The sequence below is a fragment of the Hordeum vulgare genome, chromosome 6H (assembly GCF_904849725.1).
Source record: "Hordeum vulgare subsp. vulgare chromosome 6H, MorexV3_pseudomolecules_assembly, whole genome shotgun sequence".
NCBI lineage: Eukaryota > Viridiplantae > Streptophyta > Magnoliopsida > Poales > Poaceae > Hordeum > Hordeum vulgare.
The window spans coordinates 523,028,194-523,038,042 of record NC_058523.1 but is presented as its reverse complement, the minus strand read 5'-3'; positions in this window follow the sequence as shown (position 1 = coordinate 523,038,042).

Genomic DNA, 9,849 nt, shown 5'->3' with positions numbered 1-9,849 from the left:
TTCAATCCTACTTGGAGTAGGACTCCTCCCCAAGTTGTCCACCTCTTTTGGTTTTTCCACTTTTACCTCATGGGCTTTCTTTGCTTGACTAGTCATCCCACTAAGAGCTATTGCGCCACCATCAAGTACACGTGGCCTTTTCGGGAAGTGGTGGGCCCACGGTACCCATTCGTCACTTTCGGTACACTGCCGGCAATGCCCGAAATTCTTCCGGAATCCAAATACCAACTTCCTATATATCAATCTGCGTTTCCGAACCATTCCAGAAACCCTAGTGACGTCTGGGATATCATCCGGGACTCCGAACGAAACTTCAGTCACTAGCACCTATACCTCAACTATACCGAAACGACACCGAACCTTAAGTGTGCAGACCCTGCAGGTTCGAGAACTATGCAGACATGACCCGAGACACTCCCCAGTCAATATCCAATAGCGGAACCTGGATGTCCATATTGGATCCTACATATTCTACGAAGATCTTATTGGTTGAACCTCTATGACAAGCATTCATATAATCCCGTATACCATTCCCTTTGTCCTTCGGTATGTTACATGCCCGAGATTTGATCGTCGGTATCTCTATACCTATTTCAATCTCGTTATAGGCAAGTCTCTTTACTCGTTCCGTAATACAAGATCCCATGACTAACTATTTAGTCACATTTCTTGCAAGGCTTATATGTGATGTTGTATTGCCGAGTAGGCCCTGAGATACCTCTCCGTCACACGGAGTGACAAATCCCAGTCTTGATCCATGCTAACTCAACGGACACCTTTGGAGATACCTGTAGAGCACCTTTATAGTCACCCAGTAACGTTGCGACGTTTGATACACAGAAGGCATTCCTCCGGTGTTAGTGAGTTACATGATCTCATGGTCATAGGAATGAACACTTGATATGCAAAAAAAAAATAGCAACAAAAAGATACGATCACATGCTACTTTCATAGTTTAGGTCTTGTTCATCACATTATTCTCCTAATGATGTGATCCTGTCATCAAGTGACAACACTTTTCCATGGCTACGAAACCTTAACCATCCTTGATCAACATGCTAGTCAACTAGAGACTCACTAGGGACACAGTTTTGTCTATATATCCACACATGCATTTATATTTCCATTCAATATAGTTATAGCATGGATAATAAACGATCATCTTCAAACATCAAATATAATAATAACTATTTTATTATTGCCTCTAGGGCATATTTCCAACAGTTTTCGTGGCAGAGAAAGAGGTTGTATCTCCGCCATTGAAGTACGGCGCGGTTTGCTAAGGAGGAGAGCGGCGCGGGGGGCAGGAAGAGCCGCGGCGCGCGCGGCGCAGGGGGCTCTGCCCCGACGTCGGTTGCCGGACCTTGCTCCACGTTTGCTGGATGCTGCTGCCCCGAGCGAGCGAGAGCATGCTGCCGCGAGAGAGGGTTGCGGGAGCCGGGAGAGAAAAGCGACACGGAGGCTCTTGGCTGCCAGTGCTGGTGACCAGCCCTGAGCTCTTCGGTGAGGCAGGGGAGCCGCCGCGCAAGAGGCACCCACCGAGCAGAGAGAGCTTCTGCTGCGAGAGAGAAGGAGGAGAGTGGTGCGGTCAAGGGGGGAAATGGGGTTAGGGTTTTCGGACCGGTAGCTGTGGCTCCTTTTTGTCCCACCTAGGAGCGCGGCCGTCGTCCGATGTGATGACCGGCGAGGATCCACCCGACAAAGAAATCCTAGCCCCTCCTAGGGGACTTGGGACAAAAGTGAAGCTGGCCCGGCCAACCTGAGGCTGGTGGCCCAGCAGACCGAGGCAGGGGAAGGACGAACCAGCGCCCAGGCCACGGAATCGCGGGACGCCCTTCTTGGTCCAGGCCAGCTTCGGCCGAGAGCGCAAACTGCCACTTTTTTTGTTTTTAATTATTTTTCATTTTTCTGTGCAGTCTTTTTAGGAAGATTTAAATAATTTTATATTTCTTTTTCTATGCAATAATTTTTCAACAAAAATTTTGTCTAGAAAATAGAAAAATAAATAGGAATTTTCTATAAATAATAATAAAAGTTTCTGAAAATAAATAGAGACTTTTTCACAAAAAGAAAAAAAAATAATCATGGATTTTATAAAAGGAATAATAAAGTTCATGATTTTTATTTTTTAAGAGAAATTTGTTTCTGTAAAGTAGAAAACGTACATGAATTTCATGTTCACGTTTTCCACTGCAAAGTATTTATTTTAGTGCTCTTTTACAAAGAAAATAAAAGTTAAGATAGAATTAAAATTAAAGAGCACATTAAAGTGATTGTTTATTAAAAGAGAAAATGATTCTGTTATTTTCTAACAAACGTTGTTAATAACATAATCATGTTTTATCATTATTAGAACTAACGGAGCATCTATTTCTATTTTGGCCCAACGGTAATATAGTTTTAATTGCATAGATAGTTGTATGTTCAATTTGACCAACGTTAGATTAAAGCATATGATTGTTATACTGATCACACTTACATTGTGATTTCAGGAGGCTTCCACCTGGTGAGTTGCCTAAAAGATGTTCTAACACTTAGAGGTGATAACTACTCTGAGTGAAGGAAGAAAGTAGACATGACTTTTGTCTGTGCTGAGGTGGAATAGGTTCTGGAGGAACCACAGCCTGTTAAACCTAGAGAGCCAGTGAGAGAGGCCGAAGATGATGATGATGCATGGGCGAAAAAACAGAGGGATCATGCTCCAGTGGAGCTCTCCTACTCCATCTGCAATCAAAAGTGGATAAATGCCAATAAAAAGTGTCTGACATTTATAAAGAATACAATTGAGAACGCCATTGTGGGCTCAATTGCAGAGTGCACTTCCGCATGGGAGATGCCTACAAAGATAAAGAGCCAGTTCACTCGCTCTTCAAAGACATATGCCACCCAGTTGATAAAACAACTGGTTAGAGAGAACTACACTGGAGGTGGCCATGGCATTAGGGAGCACATCCTTCGGATGAGCAACACGACAGCAAAGCTCAAGCCAATGGACGCGGATATGGAAATCAAACCAGCACTCCTCGTCCACTTGGTCATGGCTTCACTACCAAAGGAGTTCGAAACTTTTGTTGTGAACTATAACATGTCCCCTAAAACATGGGACATTGAAAAGACAATAGCAATGTGTATCCAAGAAGAGGACAGACTGAAAGCCTCACATGGTGATTCACTCAACTATGTGAAGGACAATAAGAAAAAGAATTTCAGTCAAAACAACAAAGGTTCTCCTTCAAAGCCACATGGTAAAGGTCCTTCGCATTTTCAGCATCAGCAAAAGCCTCTTCCAGTGGACAGGGACACTTGTCTCCACTGCAAGAAGACAGGGTACTACAAAAAGGATTACCCTGACTCGCCAAAGACCATCATGGCAAAGAGAGGTAACGACATCGTTTTCTTTGTTAATGAATCACTGTATTCACAGTTTTTGAGATCTACTTGGTGGATTGACTCAGGTGCAACTGTTCATGTTGCAAATTCTTTACAGGGATTCCGTTCGACGAGGATTATGCAAAGAAGAGAAAGAAGTATTGAAGTCGCAAATGGCGTCCAAGCAGAAGTTGAAGCTGTCGGCGACATCTCCTTGGAGTTGGCTGAAGGATTCAATCTTTTGCTTAGAAACGTTCTATTTGTTCCTTCATGTAATAGAAATTTAAAAAGTGTTTCTTTCTTACATAAAGACAATTACGAGTGTTATTTTGGACATGGCAAGTGTGCCATATGGAAAAATAATGCTTATGTTGGTGTTGCCTTACTTCACAACGAGCTTTATTTGTTATCACTTCGTGAAAAAGTGCATTACGTGTGTAATGTGAATGAGCAAGATTCCTCGTCGAACAAAGAACAAAAGAAAAGAAAGAGAACTCACGAAACATCGAAGTTATGGCACTGTCATTTGGGCCATATTTCGAAAGGGATAATAGAAAGACTAATTAAGAGCGAGATACTTCCTCCCATAGAGTTCTCAGACTTAGAACAATGCATTGATTGTGTTAAAGGAAAGTATGTAAAACAAATTAAAAAGGGTGCAAACCGAAGCAGTGGAACACTAGAAATCATCCAAACTGACATATGTGGACCATTTCCTGTGAAAAGCATGGATGGCTATGAGTCGTTCCTAACATTCACAGATGACTACTTCCGTTTCGGTTATATGTATCCAATCAAAGAAAGAAATGAAGCATTGGATAAATTCAAAAACTTCAAAGCTGAAGTTGAAAATCATCTTGACAAAAGAATAAAGATAGTGAGATCTGACCGTGGGGGAGTACTACGGTCGACACACTCCATATGGCCAAGTCCCTGGACCTTTTGCAAAGTTCTTGCAGGAGACTGACATAGTAGCCCAATATTCAATGTCGGGTGAGCCTCGGCAAAATGGAGTAGCTGAAAGGCGTAACCATACCCTTATGGATATGGTGCGCAGCATGAAGAGTTACTCCAACCTGCCATTGGAATTATGGATGGAGGCACTTAAAACCGCCATTCACATTCTCAATAGAGTACCAAGCAGGTCGATGCCCAAAACACCGTACGAGTTGTGGACAGGAAAGGTACCATCCTTGCAACACTTCAAAGTGTGAGAATGCCGAACTGGGTCCAAGATGTTTAATCCAAATATTGCAAAGTTAGATCCCAAAACAACGAGTTGCCACTTCATTGGCTATCCTGATAGATCAAAAGGTTTTTGTTTCTAATGTCCAGAAACATACATAAAGTTTGTAGAAACGAGAAATGCGGTCTTCTTAGACGATGAAATGATGAGGGGGAGCTTGGTAGCTCGAAAAATTGATCTTGAGGAGAAGAGGGTGCATGCACCTAATCCGATGATTCAAGAGCCATTTTTCTCACTACCCGTTGTCACTCCAACCTTGACAACTATGGGAGAATATCCGAAACATGTCCTTCAGGATCAGACTAAACCTGTTGTTGAACATGAAAGGGAGGTACACCAGCCAATTTTAGAGGATGTGCCAGAGAATGAGGAACTTAGAAGGTCTAACAGAACAAGAAGATCAGCTATTTCTACTGATTATAAAGTTTATAACACAGAATTGGTTCATATGGAAGGTGATCCTACTTCATATGAAGAAGCAATGAGAAGCCCTCACTCATCGAAGTGGCTGGAGGCAATGGAAGACCAGATGAAATCGATGAGTTCCAACGATGTTTGGGACATATAAATTATTCCTAAAGGAGCCAAAACAGTAGGCTGTAAATGGGTCTACAAAACAAAGTATGACTCTAATGGGAATATAGAAAAGTATAAAGCACGACTCGTTGCAAAAGGATTTACACAAAGAGAAGGGATAGACTACAATGGGACTTTTTCCCCAGTCTCATGTAAGGATTCCTTCAGAATCATAATGGCATTAGTTGCACATTTTGATTTAGAGTTGCATGAAATGGATTTAAAGACGGCATTTCTAAATGGAGATTTAGAAGAAAATGTCTACATGAAACAACCCAAGGGTTTTATCATGGAAGGCAAGGAAGATATGGGATGCCGCCTAAAGAAATCCATTTATGGACTAAGGCAAGCCTCTAGACAGTGGTATCTAAAGTTTAGCGATAGTATTAAAAGATTTGGATTTAAAGATAATGTTGAGGATAACTGCGTTTACGCAAAGTTCAAAAATGGGAAATACATTTTTATAATCTTTTTTGTGGATGACATCTTGCTTGCAAGCAATGGTGTTAGTCTACTACAATAAACAAAGAAGTGTTTATCCTTAAATTTGATATGACAGACCTTGGTGATGCTTCATATGTTTTGGGAACTGAAATTCACCGAGATAGGGAAAATGGAGTCTTAGGACTATCACAGAAAGGATATTCAGAGAAGGTTCTCAAAAATTATAATATGCATGCGAGTAAGGACACACGTGCTCCTATAGTCAAGGGCGACAGTTTTGAAAAATTCCAATGTCCCAAGAACCAGTACGAGCTCGATGAGATGAAAGAAGTACCATATACTTCGGCTGTCGGAAGTCTACAGTATGCACAAGTGTGCACCTGCCCTGCCTTAGCTTTTATCACCGGGGTACTCGGTAGATATCAAGAGAATCCAAGCCCAGAGCACTAGAAGATGGTGAAGAAAGCATTGGGCTATGTGCGAGGCACAAACACATACAGAAGATCTGATTCCCTAGAGATAAAAGGGTATTCAGACGCAGATTTGCGGGAGATAGAGATGATAGAAAATCCACGTCAGGATACGTGTTCACTCTTGCTGTAGGGCTCTTTCGTGGAAAAGCTTCAAACAGACCGTAGTTGCATCTTCCACGATGCAAGCAGAGTTTATAGCATGTTTCGAAGCCACCGGGCAGGTGATATGGTTAAAGAAATTTATACCCGACTTGAAAGTGGTAGATTGTATTCACAAGCCACTAAAGATGTACTGTGACAACCAGCCCGCGGTATTTTATGCTCACAACAACAAGTCGAGTAATGCTACGAAGACAATAGATATACAGTATTATGTTGTGAAAGATAAAATCCAGGATCACATTATAAGTCTCGAGCATATAAGGACAAAGGAATGCTTGCGAATCCGCTAACGAAAGGGGACAATAGATATACAGTATTATGTTGTGACAACCAGCCAATATGTTCAAAGAAACACTTAGCCGGCATGGGGTTAATGGAAAGCCTATGATTCCTGGATCATAAGAGGCCCAAAAGGAACATAATTTGTTTCTGAACAAAACGTATGTTGTAGTTGTATGATTCTATCGACAATTAAGCTGTGACAATGAGACATGTTCTATGTGCCAATATGTGATGGAACAAATAAACTAGAAAGTATAAAGTTAAAGTAAAAGTTGAAATCAAGGGGGAAAATGTTAGGTTGATCTCTCCGCGTGGGCCCAACGGCCCGCCGGACCCTTGATCCATATGCGCAATGATCGGAGGCGCCCAACCCATTATGGTTGGGTGGGCCCCTGTAGCCCGCGCTATATTAACAGAGATGGGGTCGGGGCACGAGAGATGAGGTTTGCCGTCGTCATTTTTCCCAACTACACGCCCTACCGATCTAGGATTAGCACGGTGCTCACGGAAAGCACTACCGTCGCCACATCTCCTCGTCGCCGCCGCCGTCATCACCTTACAAATGGACGCTGCCGGGAGCTCCTCAAGTGCGGGGCAAGATAAAACTCATGCTACCTACGGCAGAATCCTTAGAGTTTATCAATTTTTAGTGGACACCAGCGTGCAAATCTCACATAGCGACGATAGCGCTGGGCCGCTTTCCCGTAAGGCGTGGAGTAGCGCAGGGTTGCGCGCCACGTGTTTGGCGGAATTGATGTGTGGTATCCGTATGCCTGGGCATGTGCCATGGCTGCCGAGGGCCGACCATCTTGGAGGGACACACACGAGCTCCCACAGTAGGACTCTCGCGGCACGACTCGACAACGTGATGGGTCGGCCCTGCTGGTCCGCTAGGTGTAGAATGATGGTCTGCAGACTAGATAGTATCGCTCGTGGTCACTGGTAGGATGAAGCTTGTCCATCTGGCTGATTTGGGTGCAGTTCGTGGCCTTAGAGCGGCACATCTGGTGCCCGATGCTGCTAGGTGTTGTTCTGGTGCATAAGGCTACCATCGATGAGGTAATGGTGAGTTAATGTTTGGACGCAGTCTAATGGCGTCTTCTTTTTCGAAGAAATCTTCTTTGGCTAGTGTGACGTTTTTATTTAATCGTCTGTTAATCATACAGGTAAATGTATACGATGAAGATTAACTTAATGTAAGATATCACAGCACAAATCTACACACAAATAAAAATTTACAAGTTTCGTATTATACGCAGGGACCTTGAAGACTCGAATACAGAAACTCGAGAAACACACGAGTCAACGGAAGCAATAATATATAAGTACACATATAAACAAGGTAATGCGTTAGAGAAGGCTAGCAGAAATGATACATTGATCAAAACGAGGTGAGGCCTCCTACCTGATACCCTCCGAAACTATTTCTGGTCGTCAACGGCCTCCACATAGTAGTAAATTCCATTTCTCCCCTAATTTTGGCCCGACCTCATCTTTACGCCTAAATAAAAACAGTGCGTAACTTTGCCCCTCTTTCGTTAAGTGCACTTATAGAAATGTCCTTCCGTACATTTTTCGTTGAGTCAAAGGCTTTGACCGTTACATTTTTCTATACGTGCACTAACCTATCAAAGGCCTTTGGCTGGACCGAAAATATACGAAAGGATATTTCTATAAACGCGTTTAACGGAAGAGAGGTATAGTTGAGCACTGTTTTTATTTAGGGATAAAAATGAGGTCGGTTCGAAATTAGGAAGAAATTTGTAAATGTCCCTTCTAATCTATACCATGACCCGATAACATTCCATGTTAGCATACTTGCAACTCTACAATATAAGCAGTCTAAATAAATGTTTTGAAAATATAAGTGCAAAGGTATGTCCTATTGTAATGGCATATTACAACCCGAGACAGCAAAATCTCGCTCGATCCTCCCGACTCCATGGGCCAATGATATATCTAGCCATGGACCGTGCCTAAAAAATCCCATAGTAGAAAACTGAGGCCCAGGCCCGGCCTTGGCCCTACTATCGGGCCTACTTTTCAAACCCAAGCCCGGGTCATCTATTGAAAAGCCCATCGGACCTAGGGCCGCGGACCGGACCTCTTTCTTAAAATATCAATATGCCAAGCCCAAACCCAGCCCGACACTGTTGGCGGGCTCAAAACTTAGATCCAAGCCTGACCCATGGGCAAGCCCGTCGGGCCTAGGCCCTGGATTTTTGGGTCGGGCCTGGGCTAGCCGGCCGGCCGGGCCAGGACGGAGATGGCCACGTATAGTCAATGGTGATCACCTCCCATGCCCTACTTTCTTTAAGTCGACCCAAAAGATCCATTGACCTTATATTTGTTGGGTCAGGCTAATGTCCCAACGGGTACTATCAGCCCGTTCCCCCTTCTAATGATCAAACAATTGCTCGAGATAGCCATGTCAAAAAAAAATGGGGACTAATAGCCGGCCGAAAAGGTTCCGTCAGCCGAGCCCCAGCCGCCCTATTAGTCCCACCCGAGCCTTAGATTCTTATTCATCCACGTTGTTTTCTTCTCTCTCATCCGTTCGCGTTCAGATATGAAAAGACACCATAGGTAATGTCAGTCGACCATCATCATCGCATCACGCAGCACGACCATCGGACCCCCGCTGGCCCCGCCCCTCCCCCGTCATGGATGAGCTCTCTGCGGGCCTTCAAGCTCGCCTCCGCTCGCCATGGAGCAGTTGAGAGAAGGGATGCAGCTCACCATGTCGTCGGTTGTAGCAAAATGAAACTTTGGTCATAGCAAAAAAGCGCAACGCCATGTATGATGTAGGAAAATGCGACACCGGTGGTAGCAAAATGCGCTGCCGATTGTAGCAAATTTTGATGCCGGTTGAAGCATGCAGAAAATTATGCCTTTGGCCGTGGACACTACTTCGCCGGACATGCCCGTTGCAGCTCCACTCGCCATGGAGCAGTTGAGACACAGAGAGGGGATGCAGCTCGCCATGTCGTCGGTTGTAGCAAAATAAAACACCGATTGTAGCAAAAATCGCGAGGCCATGTGCGATGTAGCAAAATGTGACATCGATGGTAGCAAAATGAGGTACCGGTTGTAGCAAATTCCAATGCCGGTTGAAGCAATGTATCAAATTACGCCTTCGACCATGGACAGAGAGATGGAGATCTATGAGGGGCAAGAGGGCCGGTTGCGGCAGCGATCGATGGTGCGAGTTGGATGGAGGAGCTGCGATGCGCGTTGTGCACATGTGGTCGGAGCTACGACGACGCCATGGCGTGCGACGAGGGGCTGCGCGTGAAG